The sequence below is a fragment of the Sciurus carolinensis genome, chromosome 4, assembly GCF_902686445.1.
Source record: "Sciurus carolinensis chromosome 4, mSciCar1.2, whole genome shotgun sequence".
Lineage (NCBI taxonomy): Eukaryota > Metazoa > Chordata > Mammalia > Rodentia > Sciuridae > Sciurus > Sciurus carolinensis.
This window is the reverse complement of record NC_062216.1, coordinates 171,098,038-171,115,379: the sequence shown is the minus strand read 5'-3', so window position 1 is coordinate 171,115,379 and position 17,342 is coordinate 171,098,038. Positions and strand designations below refer to the sequence as shown.

Genomic DNA, 17,342 nt, shown 5'->3' with positions numbered 1-17,342 from the left:
CAGAGCTCGTACAACTTCCAGTTTTACCCGCGGATTTTCACATAGTAACGCTTGATACTTAGTCATCCGAGCAGGCGTGAGCCAATGATGACCTCTGCTGTTCATCAGGGTCACGACTGAGTGCGGGACCTTGACGTTGAGGTTTTGTCCCAGCGCTAACCCGTCAGCTTCCTTCACCAGCAAGGCAGTGGCAGCCAGAGCTCTGAGGCAGGGTGGCCATTTGGCCGCAACTGAGTCAATCATTTTAGACAGATATGCCACCGGCCTCTGCTGAGGTCCAGACTCTTGGGTTAGGACTCCCAAGGCCATTCTGTTCTTCTCATGAACAAAGAGGTTGAACTCTTTGGTGACATCAGGAAGTCCTAGGGCTGGGGCCTCAGAGATTTTGGCCTTGATTGTTTGAAAGGCCACCTTCTGGCGTTGTCCCCACTGAAGGGGAGCCTTCTCTTGTCCTTTTAGGCCCTCATACAGAGGTCTGGCCAAGTCTGAGAATCCAGGAATCCACATTTTGCAGAACCCTGTCTTTCCTAGGAACTCCTGGACTTCCCGACGGGTGGTGGGGGTGGGGGTGGCGCAAACTGCGTGCTTCCTTTCAGTCCCCAGCATTCGCTGTCCCTGTGTGATGCTCAGGCCTAGGTATTTCACCTGTCTCTGGCAGATCTGTGCCTTTTTCTTGGATACTCGATATCCACCCTCTGTTAGTAGGGAAAGGAGGGTCTTTGTTCCTTCTAGGCATTGAGCCTGTGTTGAGCTGGCCAGCAGAAGGTCATCAACGTATTGTAACAAGACACAGTTCAGTTCCTGTCCAGGGAATCCAGCCAAGTCGGCAGCTAGGGCTCTACTTAAGAGTGTAGGGGTGTTCCTGAACCCCTGAGGGAGTCTCGTCCAAGTGAGTTGTTCCTTAGTTCCTGTGTGTGGGTTTTCCCGCTGGAAGGCAAACAACGACTGACTGACAGGTGCCACCTGGAGGCAGAACGAGGCATCCTTCAGGTCCAGGCACGTAAACCATTTGGCAGCAGAGGGGATCTGTGCAAGCAAGGCGAATGGGCTTGGCACTGCCGAGTGCAATGGAATTGCAACCTTATTGATGGCTCTCAGGTCCTGAACTAGACGGTATTCATGGGTCCCAGGTTTCTTCACAGGCCACAATGGAGTATTCCAGGGTGACTGACATTTTACCAAAATTCCGTGTTGAAGCAGCCTGTCCAGTTGAGCTTGGATTCCTACCAGAGCCTCTGGGGGGATGGAGTACTGTCGTAACCTCACAGGCGAAGCTCCCGGCTCCAGATTAATCACGATGGGAGCGTGGTTCTTGGCTAGGCCTGGGGGGTTCCCCTCGGCCCACACTAGCGGGTATTCGGCCTCTAGTTCGGCAGGAATGGCGCCTTCTTCGGGAGTGGAGGAGTGCCATTCTTCTTCTCTCTCCACAGCTGGGGTCACAGACAAAGGGGAGGGTGAGGGTGGTCCTGCTAATTCTAGCTGGGCTGACTCATCAGCAGAGAAGGAATTTTGGGCCCCCGTCTTGGCAAGCTGGTGTCTCCCTCTCAGGGGGACAGGGCAGTCAGGTAGGTAAGGAAATCCATGTGCAGCGTCTTGGCCTCCTAACTGGCACTGTGGGGGGCCACAGAAGGGCCTAGGCGTCTGAGAGCCTGTGGCCCTGATGACGGTGGTCTCCTTCCCCAAGAAGGGGGTTGCTTGTTCAGTGCCACTGTCTACCACGGAGTCCACTGGTTGGCCTTCTACTCGAACTCCGACCCTTGGCTCTTGGGGGCCCACCTGGAGAGAGCCCGGTCGCCCCTTGTGGGACTCTGCCCGGGATGGGCTGCATAGGCTTGTGCTGGGAGGCTCCGGGTGACATCGGCCTGCCGGGCCTGCCGCTTTGCTTCTCTTCTTGGGGCGATTGGGACATTCATTTTTCCAGTGTCCCCTCTGCTTGCAGTATGCACACTGATCGCGACGGAGGGGCCTCCTCTTTCCCAGCAGGGGACACCTTGGCTCCCCGGGCCGGCCGGCTGGGCGTGCAGGCTTTGACAGGGCCGCGGCGAGGACCTGGGCGTTTTGCTTCATCCTTCTCTCTGCGTCTCGGCGAGCTGCCTGCTGGCGACTGACGCAGACTTTGTTGGCCCTCACGAGCGGCTCTGTGGCATTTTTCCCAGCAAACCCGTCTACCTTTTCTGATTCCCTCCAGCTGTGGGACGGGACTAGCCCCACAGAGACCTCGGTCATTGTCTGCCGGTCCTCAGGGGAATCAGGGTCCAAGTAGGTGTAAATCCGAAAGGCCTCACAGAGGCTCTTGTAAAAGTCGTCTGGACTCTCATCTGGTCTTTGCGGCACCCCAGGGGTCTTGGCCACATCAGTGGGTTTCTCGGCCCCAGCTTTTACTCCTTGTAGGAGTGCCTGCCGATACCTCTCCAGCTGATTCCTTCCCCCCTCTGTGTTGGGGTCCCAAGGGGGTTCTTCCTCCGGGAAGGCCTCCCGTGCCCAGTTTTCCACATCTAGCTGACCCTCTGGGGCAACGGTCTGGAGCCATTTCCGAGCCTCAGTCACGATCCGCTGGCGTTCCTCAGCATTGAACAGGGTGAGAAGAAGATGCCAACAGTCCACCCAGGTGGGATGGTAGGTTTGGAGAAGGGACTCCAAGAGATCGATCAGCACTTGGGGATTTTCAGAGTATGAGGGGTTGTGAAGTTTCCAGTTGAGGAGATCAGTTGAAGAAAAAGGCTGGTAGTGACAAACAGGTCCCCCCTCCGGGAGGGTCCCCTCGGCAGCAGTGTCCTGTGGGCCTCTGGCCTCTCCTGAGACCATTTGGAGTTCCGGTGCCTCTGCTTCCTGCGCCAATTGGAGTGGCCTGCTCATCGGACCGGGTGAACCTGGTTGCAGGGACACAATAGCTTCAGGAGTTTCAGGAGCGGGTAAGACAGAGGGCGGGGGGCCATCTGGCAAACGTGGGCCTCCTGCCCCCAGTGGGGAGGCTGCTGGCACATAGGATGGGGATATAGTGGGTGGATCCTTAATTTCCCCCAGGGAAACAGGTGGCTCTTTCTCTTGGTGTGCAGTCTTTTTCCTTGATTGAGCTTCTAGAACCTTGCACTGTCCCTGACCCGTGACACAGGACCGAACCCAAGATGGCCTCAGCTGGGCAATTTTCAACCATTGATCAATATATGGGAACTGATCTGGATGGCCGGGGTCTCCTGTTACTACTTCATATACAGCTTGTACAGTGGCCACATCTAAGGTCCCATCTGAGGGCCATCCGACCCCGAAGGAGGGCCACTCTAGAATACAAAGCGTGCGCAGCTTCCCAGAGCTCAGCCTGACCCCGTAATCGCCAGAGAATCCCTTCTTAAAGTTCTTAACCATACATTCTAAGACGGTGGGTTTTGAAGCCGAGCCGCCCATTTCGTGAGAGTTCCTGCCCTGAGACGGTGCCCCCCAGCCAGCCGGGACACACACCTCCACGCCTGGTGCCTGGTCGCTCTCTGTCCAGAGACCTCGGTGCCTCTTAGCACTGGAGGCAGGTCAGTGTGAGCCCGGAGCAGCCTCGCAGGGAGGGACTTCTGATCCCCCAGGGGCTGGCACTGCCTTAAGCCCCAGGGTCACCACGGAGCCCTCCAGGTGGGCTCACCTGGACTCCGTAGTCCAAAGACGGTGAGCACGGCACTGGCTGGCTCCAGTCGCTCCCCCGCACACGACAGGACGGACAGACCTCCCAGGAGCGGACCCTATTCGGAGTCACCGGGAAGTGATCAGTCTCCCCTTCCGCCGGGCAGCGGGTCCTGACTTGGGCCGATGTCCAGGGGACTCACCAGACTGGCGTCGCGTCCTGGAACCTGCTTTCTTCCTCCTTCCGAGCCCGTTCGGGAAGCGGTGAGAGCCGGGCCGGCGCGGCCGGCGGGAGTCGGGATGCGGCGAGCGGCGGGCGGCGCAGCCTCCTCCGCCCCAGACAACGGTGGCACAGGGGCAGCTCGGTGGGCGGTTTCCCCGCCAACGCACCAAAATATGTCGCAGAAAATTGTGGCCGCGGAAGAGACGCGGGGCACCTGGAGAGGGAGCGCGAGGGGCTCAGGCGGCGGGGCGGAGCGCGCGGCTTTGTCCTCAGCGCCTTTTATGCGGCGCCGACTTCCGCGAGTCAGGACTTTCCCGCCCCAGCGCTCAGGTCTCACCCCGGCGCCCAGGTCCCGCCCCTTCCCCGGGGCCTGCGAGCCTCTCCCGGCTGCAGGGTCCGCAGAAAGCAGGCTGGAGCTGGTAACGCGGATAAAAAGGCAGAGGAAGCATCCCCGGAGGGGCCGCTGCTTCAGTCTCATTTGCAAAGTGGTCCTACAGGGCCTGGGCGGGGATCAGGGAGAGAAGTTTAGGAAACTCTGGCAGAAGGCGACCCCAGGGGCCCTCCTGCCACAGGGGATCTGCGACCTTGCAGAACTTCCCCAGTACCTGCAGATGACATCAACTCCGCGCAAAGCCCTGCTCCCAGGAACTGTGCTAACAGGCACCGGGTGCCTGCCGGTCAGGAAGGGCCCAGGCGGCTTCACAGCAGCTCCAAGCACAGCCAGCCAGCGAAAGAAAGAGGGGAGGTGACGCGAGCACCCGGCTCGCGTCTTCTTCTTGAAGTGCACCTAGGAACCTTCACCTGAGGTACAGATCAGAGGAAACAAGAATTGACTCTTACCAAGAAGTTGGGTCCAACGTGTAGCTCTTTATTGACGGTTCTCGCATACAGCAAAACAGTCTCGGAGGATGGCAAGGCAATGACCAATGGTGGCTGGTACCGACGGGGCAGTCATGCTCCGGGAGGCAAGCAAGGAGGACTGCCACCGGTCCAGTTACAACGTTGGGTTTTTATACATTTTTAAAATCAGCAAAAATCACAGCACACACTTTATCACACTCTAAAACCTTAGGGTTACATAATTTGCATAACTATCTGAGCACACATAGTTTTTTTGGCACAGCACACATTCCTTATCATACTGTAAAACCTTAGGGTTTACTCATTAGCATATCACTGCACACCTTAGGGTTTCCTAATTAGCATATCAGTATGGCTCACACAGAAAGGAAGGAAGGACAGAGAGAAAAGAAAAATTACACAGTCAGATTGGTCTGGCAGCATGGAGTCACTCATGTCCAATTATATGCTCCAATCAGGAGGCCTTGAGGCCGGGTCCCACCGGCCAGAAACACCTCGCAGGATGCTGGCGGGGGCGCTCGGCCAAGGGCGATGCCGGGCACTTATGGGGTTCAGAAAGCACTAGCAGAACATGGAGAAGGAGGCCGGGCGGGGAAAGTTGGGGCATTCAAAGAGCGTGGTGTGATGATGTAGCCGGAAATCCCAGCTACTCCGGAGGCCCAGGCGGGAGGATCACAAGTTCAAGGCCAACCTGAGCAAGTTAGTGAGCTCCTGTCTGGGAAACCAAAAAAGCAGTCAGGAGCGGTGAGGACTGGAGACATGCGAGTGAGGCGGTTCCTGGGTGCTGGTTTCTTCACCGCACACGCTCACCACTGCTCGATCCAACTCTAGCCTCAGCCTAACTAGTCTCACAGCGGCCTCCCAGTGCTCACAGGACTTGTCTTAAGGTCGGCCTCCCTGGGAGTCCATCCGACCCAGAGGGCGTGTGGAGGATTCACCGCAGGGAGTCTCAGCTCTCTGATGTCCTCAGTTCAGTTCTCCGTGGTCCGGTCCCCTGCTCTCTGGTCAGCCTTCTTATGGTTCTTTGTGTCTGTCATGGCTCGATAAGGCGGGTGGCACCTGGTGTGTTGGCTGTGGTTGTTCTATACTCTCTAATTGGTTGCACCTCTTTTTGAGTTACATCAATAGGTTTTCCACAGTTGCACATAATGGAACTGGGTTATGGAAAATGATATTCCTGTAAGAATGGAGAGAGGTGTGGCGCCGGAGAGGGAGGGGAAACTAGCCAAGGAACAATGGGCCCTGGGGAAGGGGCGGATACTGAACGCTGGGCACTAACCTTCCCCGCAGCAAATGAGTCCTAAGCAGAGGCACAGCGAATCCCAGTGGGCAGGAGTGGCGCGCTCATCCTCGGGTCTGGATTCTTATCTCCCCAGACGACACTGAGTTTCAGTTTACACCCACCCTCCTGAGTTAAGTTTTAACCTGGTCAACCAGCCCCGGCGGTCAAAGCTGCAGGAACACAGCTCCCAATGATTACATCATGTACCCTAGAAAACCAAGACCCCTCTGTAGCTGACGGCCATTTTTCTCATTTGGAAAGCACCTGAGCCCGCCAAGGGATCAAGGCTTCTCTGAACCGGTGTGAAGCCAGAATTGGGGACAGGCAGTTTAGTGTAGAAATAGGGGATCGGGTCAAATCGAGGAAATGGAGGCCACGAAAGCCATCTGCCTCTGGAAGTTGGAGACCGCCCCTGGGAGAATGGAATGTCAAGGATCTCCGGAGCCCATTGATTACCAAATTTACCTGCCTTTATCAAGAACTGCAGGCAGGGAGCTGCTAATTAATGCCCCCTGGGCCCTTGCCTGGCTGAATCACTTTGGCCCTCCCCCTGCCCATCTGCTTCTCACCTGCAAAACCAGGCCTAGTTGAGTAGATAGGAAGGAGAGATAAGGGGGGAGAGAACTGGAGAACAAAAGACCTTAACCTATAAAAGATGTGGGGCATGCTCACTTCTTGGGATCCTAGAACATCAGCCATGGTCCCCTCCTCCCCCTTGGGAGAAGTCTGTATTATTACTACTTTTATTTATTTATTTATTTATTTTTTTTGCGGTGCTGGGGATTGAACCCAGGGCCTTGTGCTTGTGAGGCAAGCACTCTACCAACTGAGCTATCTCCCCAGCCCCTTATTACTACTTTTAAATAAAACCTGCTTAATCTGCTTGCCTTGACGTGCTTCTTTAGTGTCCAAACTTCAACATTAGAGGGAGCAGAACTCGTCACCAGTATCAGGTGGAGGTCTGCCTCCGGTCCCTCTGCGCTTACAGGTCACACTACATTATTCATCATACATCATAACACTCATACCATTCCCCATAGAGAGTATATCATTCATAACAAGGTGGGGGAGAGGGAGAAAAAAAGAAGAACAGGGCTGGGGGCCGGCGCTGGAGCTCCGTGGTCGAGCGCTTACCTAGCACGCACGAGGCACTGCATACAAATAAACGAAATAAAGGTCTACCAACAACTAAAAAAATTATTTAAAAATAAGTAAAATTAAGGTATGAAAAAGGACAATAACATTTTTTTAAAAAGGGCTGGGGGCTCAGTGGTGAGCGCTTTCCTGGCCCATGTGAGACACTGGATTCGATCCCCAGTGAAGCCAGAATTAAGGACAGGTAGTTAGTGTAGAAATAGGGGATCGGGTCAATTCGAGGAAATGGAGGCCATAAAGTCATCTGCCTCTGGAAGTTGGAGACTGCCCCTGGAAGAATGGAATGTCAAGGATCTCCAGAGCCCATTGATTACCAAATTTACCTGTCTTTATCAAGGACTGCAAGCATGGAGCTGCTAATTAATGCCCCCTGGGCCCTTGCCTGCCTGAATCACCTTGGCCCTCCCCCTGCCCATGGCTTCTCACTTAATGCAAAACCAGGCCTAGTCCTGTAGGCAGGAAGGAGAGAGAGATAAGGGAGGAGAAAACTGGAGAACAAAAGAGACTTTAACCTATAAAAGATGTAGGGTGCGCTCACTTCTTGGGACTTTAGAACATCAGCCATGGCCCCCTTCTTCCTGCCGGGAGAAGTCTGTATTATTACCTTTAAATAAAACCTGCTTAATATGTTTGCCTTGGCGTGCTTCTCTAGTGTTCAATCTTCAACATTAGAAGGAGCAGAACTTGTCACCAGTAAACGGCCGTATCACCAGCACCACATAAAAAAGCTAAATAAACAAAATAAGGGTTTTAAAAAGGGGGCTGGGAATGTAGCTCAGTGGAGAGTGCCCCTGGGTCCAATCCCCAGTGCCACCAAAATAGATAATAAAAAAATCCAAGGGAAGAGTGGGTGACAGTATTTACCATGAGTCCCATGGTAATGACCATGGGGGGAGAAGGTGCCGCAGCCTTTATCCCAGCTACTAGAAACATCAGGGTGCGCGAGAAATCAGTTACCCAAAAGTTACTCAGCAGGATGCAGCCCCCAGAAGACCCCTACCATAATTGTATCGTAAAAGCCTCTCTCCTTGTCAGTGCCTACCGGATTTTTGCAGAAAACTCAATTGGTTTGAAGATCCTCTCTTGTAATGAAAAGATAGAAAAAGCCTGCACTTGTGTAAATATGAGGCTTTTCCCAAACTGTCCTCAATCCCTCAGAAAAGCCGCAAAGTATTTTCGTCCCTTATTTTGTCTGTAAAGGCCAGGTGGCCGACCACCCTTCCCCTAGCGGTCAGGCTGACCCAAAAGCAAACTTTGCTGATACAAAAGCAAACTTAAAAATAACGACCACCCTCCTCTCAGTGGTCAGAGTGACCCAGAACTTAAAATAACATGCTTTGCATGCAATTTTATATGTTAACCAATCAAAAAGAGCACTGTAAAACTGCTTGCCTTTCATTATAAAAACCCTGCTAAACATGGGCTGGGGGCCTCTTAGTGTCACCGGTTACCGAGTGCGCGGAGGACCAAGCTCGAGCTTGCTAATAAATGACTCTTTGTTGCTTGCATTGATCGTGGTCTCTGATGGTCTTTGTGGGGTCTTGAGCCACTGGGCACAACAGTAAAAGCTAGCTTTGCAATAGAGCTTGTTGCTGTGCAAAATGACTATTTCTGTTTTCCTTGGTAAAAACTGGTGAAACCTCTGTCCAACCTAAGAATATGGGACAAAAAGTAACTTGTTACCACCCACTTATTGCTGAAAGCTCGGTCCTTGTCCCTTGGGGTTTGAGAAAAAGGAAAAACGAGGGCTGGGGAGATAGCTCAGCTGGTAGAGTGCTTGCCTTGCAAGCACAAGGCCCTGAGTTCGATCCCCAGTACCACAAAAAAAAAAAAAAAGGAAAAACGTTTTATTGCTTTGCTAGCAAAGGAGAAGCACAGGGGACTCCTGTCCCAGAGACTGATTCTCCCATCAGGAGGAGCAGGGGGCTTTTAAAGGAGCTCTTCAAAAGCTACATTCCAGGCGGGTCTCAGGGGGTTCCAGGGCGTCCAGAAGGTGTGTTAACATTCACTTAATTTGGGAGAGATTCACTTCCTAGATCCTCTGGCAGTTTTCTCCTTCCTGTGGAGCACAGAGAGCTCAGGGTCTTCTAGCTCCCTACTTCCAGGTTAGGGAGGGAGAGGGAGAAGAGAAAAAGAAAACTTGTCCCTTTTAAAAATAAGCCTCAGAGCTATATTCAAAAGGGCAAGTGGACCCCTGTTGCACATTGAGTATAAATCTCAAAGAATTTCAAGACCAGGATCTAGAGATTTTTTCGGCAGGGCCCCTGTGAAAGAGTAGGGACCCCCTTATAAAAAGAAAAAGGTAGAGACCCTCTGATATAAAACAAATATATCTCGTTAAGATTGACCAAACCAAAATGGGTGCGAATAAAATCATTGAGTTGTGCTGACTGTGGTAAGTACAAGGACAGTACCCGAGATAAAATAATGTGGCCATGAGTTAAGGACACTGTGACCATTTCTGTGTAGCAAACATCCCCTCAGAGGCCCCAGAAGCTGCCAGTTTCAGATACGGGTAGTCTGGCTCCCCCTGCCCGGCTCGCCCTGCTCACCCGCCAGGTGCAACAGATAAGCGGAGCTGGCTGCTGCCCTCCTTGGAAAAAAGGGGGAAAGAAAGGGAAAAGGCCCCTATTTAAGCCTATCAGAATTTTTTATGGTTTTCTCTTTAAAAGGCAGCTTGCTGAAGTCACGCCCCACGACGCCCCACTTGGAGTAGTGGTCCTGATGCGTCAATCTGTTTTCCTTTTTTCTCTTTCCTCAAAATAAGCTTTTTTCCTACTTTAGTTTCTGGTGGTCTCACTATGTGTTGATACCGGACTCCAAAACACCCGTCGGGACCACTGCGGCAAAGTTAAACCTGCTTCCTGAAAATTCCTCGGGCGTGCAGCCCCATCTGTCCTGCAGCAGGTCAGGCAGATTTTGCTTCTGCAGAAGGGCGTGCGACCAAAACGTCTGGCAAGGGAGCAAGGCTGTTCTCCCCGGCAGCACTGCCCCTTGCCGATGCGAGGAGGAGTCGGGGTGACAATCTGTGCGACTGACTCCTTCCGATGGGGGAGGGCAAGGGGAGGGCTGATGGCATGGCCTCCCACACTACAGGCTCCACGTTGGGAAGACTGAGTTCAAAGGGAGCCCCCGGAGCGTCGGAATGGCTCCATTTCAACACGATGTTTTAGACGACAACCAAACGTCGTTACACCCGAGGAAACCCACTCTACAGGTTTCACTTGGAAGAAAAGAGAGAATTCGTCCCACACAGCCACGCAGGAGGCCAGGCCAAATCATGGCTTGCTGCCAGGCTGGGCAACGGAGGGAAGAGAGCCTGCCTTACATTTAAAAAAGAGAAAGAAAAAAGGAAGAAAAGAACAAAGAAGGAAGAGGAGGCACAATCCGTTTGAATGAGGGCTTGATTTCTGATTAGTCTAAACTAGACCCTGGGTTAGACGGTAAAGGGTATCAGTGACTGTCCTTCTGTTCACGTCCCTGAACTCAAGCTCAGCATATTCCCTTCCATTATCTCCTATGATCCGTCCAGTAAACTGCCCAGGAGCACAAATGACCACACACACTGGAGCTTAGCAAGGAGTCCATGTACTGGCAAAAGAGAACTTATGGCCCCATTTTTCAGACGAGGAGACTGAGGCCCTACAAGGGGAGGCCACTCACTAGAGACCACCCAGCCTGGGGGTGGCCGCTCGGCAAAGATCGCCATGGCAACTCCTGGGTTGACTTCTGCCCTCCACCTGAATCTTTTTGGATCTTTTGTTTAGCAGCTATTGAAGAGCTGTGTGCATGGTGCCGCCTATAGTCCCAGCTACTGGGGAGGCCGAGGCAGGAGATTCACGAGTTCAAGGCCAGCCTCAGCAACTTAATGAGATGCTGTCTCAAACTGATAAACAAAAGGGCGAGGGATGTAGCTCAGTGGGAGAGCACCCCAGGACTGCAAAAAAAGAAAAATATATTCATTTGTGGGCATCTACCATCCACCAGTCGGGGTGACCTCATTAGAGGGGAGACCTTGGGCAGACCTGAGGGATGTGAGGGCACAGGCCTTCAGGGATGCTGACCCCCAAAGTGCTGGACCCTGAGGCCTTGTGTGGGGCAGCCAGCAGCCAGTGCAAGTTTTCCATGGTCCTGTCTTCTCGTCATTCTGACCTTCCCCCAAGTTGGGGTCTGTAGTAGGCTTCAGAGAATCTATGACCCTCTAAGGTGAAGCAAAATTGCAGGTGGCAGATAAGCCTTTTATGGGGTAAAGGACTGGCCACCCTGTGTGAGGACAGGGACCCTCTGCCCTGAGTTTGAATCCTGACTCCGCCACCTGTAACTTGTGTGGCTGAGGCAAGTGCTCGGGCCTCTCTGCAGCTGGGTTTCCTCCTCCATGGAAGTTCCCATCCCCCGGGGCTGCTGTCAGGCTGAAGCACGCAAGCCCTCTGGGTGGCCTCTGACACAAGGCAGCTGTCCACAGATGCTTGGGATAATATTGTAGAAACTGGTAATGAACTGGTGAAGAGTCTAACCGCGTTTACCAAAGGACCCATCTCTGATCTGTTAATGAAATGACGTGCTTTTAAATCAGTGCATCTAGTGTAATCCCATATTTATTTTTAAATCCATGTATAAAGGTCCAGAAGAAAAGGGGAAATAGTGGGGGCATGGTGGTCATCTCTGAGCCACCTTTCCAGCCCTTTTTATTTGGGGACACACTCTCCCTAAGTGCTTAGGCCTCACTCATTGCTTAGGCTGGCCTCACACTTGCATCTTCTGCCTCTCCTGCAGAGTGCCTGGGGTTCCAGCCCTGGCCACGGTGCCCAGCAGTGTCCACGTCATTTTCTGTATGCACATTGTATGGAACATTGTTGAAGTGAACCAAACAACTTCCATTTTGCTTTCTGACTCCATTTTGTGAAACTTATGGAAAACATGTTGCTTGCTGTGCCAGATCAAAACAAAATGTGTGTGTAGTGTTAAGATTAAGTAGAATGACGTGCAGTGACGTACATAGTGACTATGCAGTCACTGAGAAAAACATTTGGCAGTTTGTTTACACTAAATTTACATTAGTTTAAATGGTAAAACTGGTAAAATATTTACTAGATGAGTTTGCAGAGTCTTGGATTTGAAAAACAAATTATGTAATGCGTGAACTTGTTTTGATGTGACTATATAAACTGCAGACCGATCCGGAGCGAGCGGGCACTACTCCATCGACAGAGTCTGTCACTATGTCCCACTGACTAGTGACATGATAGTGCTCCCCAGCTCGAGGCTCCCGGTCACTGCATGCTGTTACTTCGATTGCTGATTGCCGTTTGCGGTGAACCGAGCATCAATTAAATCTCACCTGAGGACCAACGACTGACTACGTGAGTGTTACTTTATTCCTACCCGGTTCCCGATCCAGCACAGGCCGCAGTGTCTCGACGTGCTTGTGACACACATATATTCAGAAAAACTTCTGCATACACTTGATAATCAGAAAAGCTCCTTTGCTTGCTTTGCTTTTTTTTTTTTGTACTGGGGATTGAACCCAGGGGTGCTCTACCATTGAGCTACACCCCCAGATCTTTTCATTTGTTATTTTGAGACAGGGCCTTGCTAAATTGCTGAGGCTGGTCTTGAACTTGATATCCTCCTGCCTGCCAAGTTGCTGGGATTACAGGCATGCCTCAGGGCTTCTTTTCTTTTTTTTTTTTTTTTTTTTTGGGTGCTGGGGATCGAACCCAGGGCCTTGTGCTTACAAGGCAAGCACTCTACCGACTGAGCTATCTCCCCAGCCCCCCATCAGGGCTTCTTTTCTAAACCAGGGACAAGGGACAATGCCCACCTTTAAATCAGAGGCAATGCAGGGTCAGAAAGTAAGGGACTGGACCTCAGAAGAGGACTGGGGTTGTAGCTCAGTGGTGGAGCAGTTGCCTAGCACATGTGAGGCACTGGGTTCCATCCTCAGCACCACATAAAAATAGATAAAATAAAGATATTGTGTCCATCTACAACTAAAAGAATAGTAAAAAAAAAAAAAAAAAAAAAAAAAAAAAAAAAAAAAAAAACCCAAAGGCCGAATGTTTTCCCTGATAAGTGGATGATGATACGTAATGGGGGTGGGGGTGAGAGAAGAATGGAGGAACTTTAGACTATGTGGAGGGAAATGAGGTGGGGTATGAAAAATGGTGGACTGAGACAGACATCATTACCTTATGTACACGTATGATTACAAGAATGGTATGAGGGGCTGGGGAGATAGCTCAGTTGGTAGAGTGCTTGCCTTGTAAGCACAAGGCCCTGGGTTCGATCCCCAGCACCCCCCCAAAAAAAAGAATGGTATGAATCTACATCGTGCACTATCATAGAAATGAAAAGATGTACCCCATTTGTGTACAATGAATCAAAATTCTGTAGAAATTTTTAAAAATTAAAAAAGGAAAAAAAAATAAAAGCGAAAACCAGAGATAGTCTCATGGGGCTGGGGAGATGGCTCAGTTGGTAAAGTGTTTGCCTTACAAGCACAGGGACCTGGGTTCCATCCCCAGCTCCACGCAAAAAAAAAAAAAAAAGAAAAGAAAAGAAAAAGAGAGGGGCAGTCTCAGGACACAAACCTGGAAGTCCTCCAGAGGCGAGGTAATTAAGGAGAACTTGTAGTGTTGTCCTTCAGATAAGACTGGATACCTGAGGAATTATCAGAAGCAAGTTTTTTTAAGCTGCTAAAAAAAGAAAAAATCTAGAGGGGCTAATGCCTAAAAATCTCTGGATCCTGGGTCTGGAAATTCTTTGACATTTATACCCAGTTGGAGTGTGGGGGGGTACAACACAGTGCATGGTTACATCAGGTAATTTTTGTCCCATATTCTTAGTCTTGTTAGGGTCCCATCTGACTAATCCCCGGAGAGTCAAAGTGAACACACAGTAATGCAAATCACACATTGAGGTTTTATTAAAGCAAGCTCCAGCCTGGACCCCGACCAGCCCCTCAGACCCATACAATGGCTGCGGGGGGGAAGCGGCCCCGAGTGGCGAGAAAGCGCTCTATTTAAGAGCTTTTTCAGCATTCATACACAAGGACCTGTACATTATTGGTTAAAATTCAGATAGCTAAATATTTGTCCTCTTTTGGTTTGGTCCCTCCACTTTATTTGAATCTTATTGGGTCCTGCCAAAACTGAACGGTCCTGGAGGGAGCAGGGAGGAGGGAAGGAGTGAATTTTAAGGGACAGGGGTCAGGGCTAGGCTCCCCTGTCCTTGATAGATGGGGTCTCCGGACAGCTGCACATTCCTCAGATAGATATCTCTGAACAGCCCTGATAAACCTGGGGCCCAGCACATCCCATGTGACCTGTATTGGTCCTCGAAGGCGCCGCTGCGGCTGCTGGATCCTCGGTGCTCGCATGCCCTTTTCCTGGGGGCCCAGTTCACGAAATAGCTTGTTTATACAAGAGGGCTGCACGGATGGCACCCTGTTCTCAACAGTCTAAACAGAGGTTTCACAAGTTTTTACCATGAAAACAGAAATAGTAATTATTGTCCAGCAACAAGCTTGACAGCAGACCTGGCTTTTATAAGAGAGGCCTGGCCTTCACAGGTCAGAGGAGGCTTCAACCACACTGCGCTGAAGGACACAGTGAAGGACACCCCGGGCTGGGAGCTGACAGCCCCCGCTCCCGTGTCTGACTCCCGGGGACACAGAGGGTCTCAGGTCCCTGCCCTTAGGAGCTCACATGGAGAGGACAATGGCAACGAGACAGAGGTCCCCAGCCAGCACAGGCACCTGAGCTCTTCTCTGGGTCTGGGATTGGAGGGCCCAGAGAAGGAAGCAACAGAGAGGTCGCCCACAGGCCGGAGCCCTGCTGGGCCAGAGCGCTGGGCCAGACCCACGGAGTTTCCCAGGCGCAGGCCTCGGCCGCGTGGCCCTGTGGGCAGCTGGGCGTCCTGGCCAGTCTCCTGACCCCTGTGAGCTCCAGGTTCCTTCTCTGCTCAACAGGGAGGACCTGTCCACCTCAGAGGGCCACTGTGGGTCGTGTGGCAGTCCTGGTGACAGAGTGCTGGGTTCTTGTCTCCCCCTTGTCCTCTGGGGCCAGAACTCCACACTCTCCTGAGCAGCGTCACCCTGCCCTGCAGCTGCAGGTTGGTGCCACTCGCAGCTGGACGGTGGCCGGTGTGCGGGTCTGGGGGGGCTTGTTACAGGCCAGGTCCACAGGCCTCACGTGCTGCTCTGCTGATACCTGCCTCCTCCCGGCCCTGCGAGGTCAGGGGTGTGACCCCTGTGCAGTGCAGACCAGGACCCAGGATCCTGGAGGAAGGAGCTTGGGTCCAGTAAACAGGAGGTGGGGTTCAGACTGTTAGGTCCTCAGGCCAAAGTAACTCCATTAAAAAAAAAAAAAAATTGTGTACCTTTATTTCATTTATTTATTTTTATGTGGTACTTAGGATGGAACCCAGTGCTTCACACATGCTAGGTAAGTAAGTGCTCTGCCAGTGAGTCTCAACCGCAGCCCCTAAAAGTAACTCCATTTTTAAAATCAGTACCTGCCCACCCAGGCATGACCTTCCCATTAAGCTGCCCCCAGTGAGTCCCTAACTACCAAAACCACAACAAAGACACCAAGTAACAATCACAGGGCCTGACGGGTCACTTTTTAACCACTCCATTGTACATGACTAAATAGTTAAGAAGTTTTCCCAGCAGGCTGCTGGCCTTGCAGGAGGGCACCTGGCAGACTCTGTCAATAATCCTTGGCTTGAACCCAGAGCTCTCTCTTTTGTGGATATTTGCGCCAGCTACCCTAACACCCATGGCCAGTCCCAGGCCTGTCTCTGGGGCATGGAGACCAGCAGCCCTGAGGGAAGAGCAGATAGAGGGGCCCACAGGTGACGGGCCAGCCCCACGAGATGGGCTCAGTGTGCCTGAGCCCCTGAGCCTCCCTTACCTGCATCCCACCTCCCTGGCTCCAGCATCCCCAGCACCCCCAGCCCACCTGCCTCCAGCCAATACAGAAGCAAGAACATCAAACGTGGAGCCCCTGCCTCCCCTGGGCTCAGACCCCCTCTGGCCCCTCTGGCTCCCTCTGACCACAGTGGTCCAACCAGCAACCTGGAGGAAGATGGGCCAAGAGGTTGCTTCCCACATGTGACCGGCTGTGGGGTGGGGCTGCAGAGGGCCTGCTGCTGGGGTTTGACAGACCCCATCTCTTCCTGTCCTGTACTGGGGACATGAAGGGGGACCGATTTCCCAGGAATCAGAGGCTTGTCTGGTAGAGAAGGTCTGGGCTTTCCTCTGTCCTTCCAACACTTCATCCCATCCCCACTGAACTCCGTCCCGACCCCCTGCTGTGGGGTCACCACACACAGGGCAGGTGGCCTCTTTCCTGAATGAAGAATGGGAACACTAGGAGCTGTCCTCCCTGGGCTCAGCTGTGGGGAGCCAGAGGAGGAGCCTGGGGAGGAGGGTGATCTGGCCACAGCTGTGGGGCTCTTCAGGGTGTAAATGGGTTCTTTCGTTATTGTTCTTGCCCCAGCCCTGACTCAACACCTACTCAGAGTTACCTGGGGGAGGATCCGAACACCTGAGACCAGGAGGCAGAGGAATGGGGTCCCCAGAGTGGCAGAAAAGGGGGAGAAGGGAATGGGGAGAGGAGACTGCAACGCCAGCCCCCACCCCAGCTCCGTGGCTTCTTGGAGGTCACCAAGTGAGCACTGCCCTGGCGCCCACCAGTTTTGGGATGGGAGGCTTGCGGACTGGCACGGTGGTGGCACTGGTGCCCCGGCCTGTTTAGTGACAAGTGTTTTCATCTCACAGATCCTCTTGGCCCCACGGCCCTGGCGAACCAGCCTCGCTCGGACAGGCCAGGGAACTGCTGGGTCTGAGCTGGGAGGTGGGCTCGGGACCCGGGCCTGTGCTGCGTGTTTCTTTCTTTCTTGGCTCTTCAGGTGCATCCTGTGTCAGTGATGGGTGCCCCAGCAGCTCTCCACGGCTCCTGGCCAGGTTCCCAGCCCTGGGCCAGTGCAGGACACCAGTCATGCTTTAGGGAGATGAAGATGCTCCGGGGTCAGAGGTCTGAGAATCAAGCCAGGCTGCGGGACTCCCCGGTCAGTGCGCTTGTCTGCTTTCCTGTTTCAAAACTGAGGAGGATTCAGGGTGTGGAGGAGGAGACTTGGAGGCGCTGGGGCAGCAGGAGGGCACCCAGCCTGTCCCATGTGATGGGCTGACAGATCTGGCTCCATGAGAAT

The 17,342-nt window shown here is 52.7% G+C and overlaps 2 non-coding genes across 2 annotated transcripts; both read left to right on the top strand.

The window, feature by feature from the left end:
* The first annotated feature begins 13,355 nt into the window (after positions 1-13,355).
* On the top strand, positions 13,356-13,430 carry Trnat-ugu (transfer RNA threonine (anticodon UGU)). The gene has a single exon. It is a non-coding gene; the product is annotated as a tRNA-Thr (tRNA).
* A 153-nt stretch (positions 13,431-13,583) lies between these two features.
* On the top strand, positions 13,584-13,660 carry Trnav-uac (transfer RNA valine (anticodon UAC)). Its single transcript has one exon. It is a non-coding gene; the product is annotated as a tRNA-Val (tRNA).
* Positions 13,661-17,342: the final 3,682 nt, after the last annotated feature.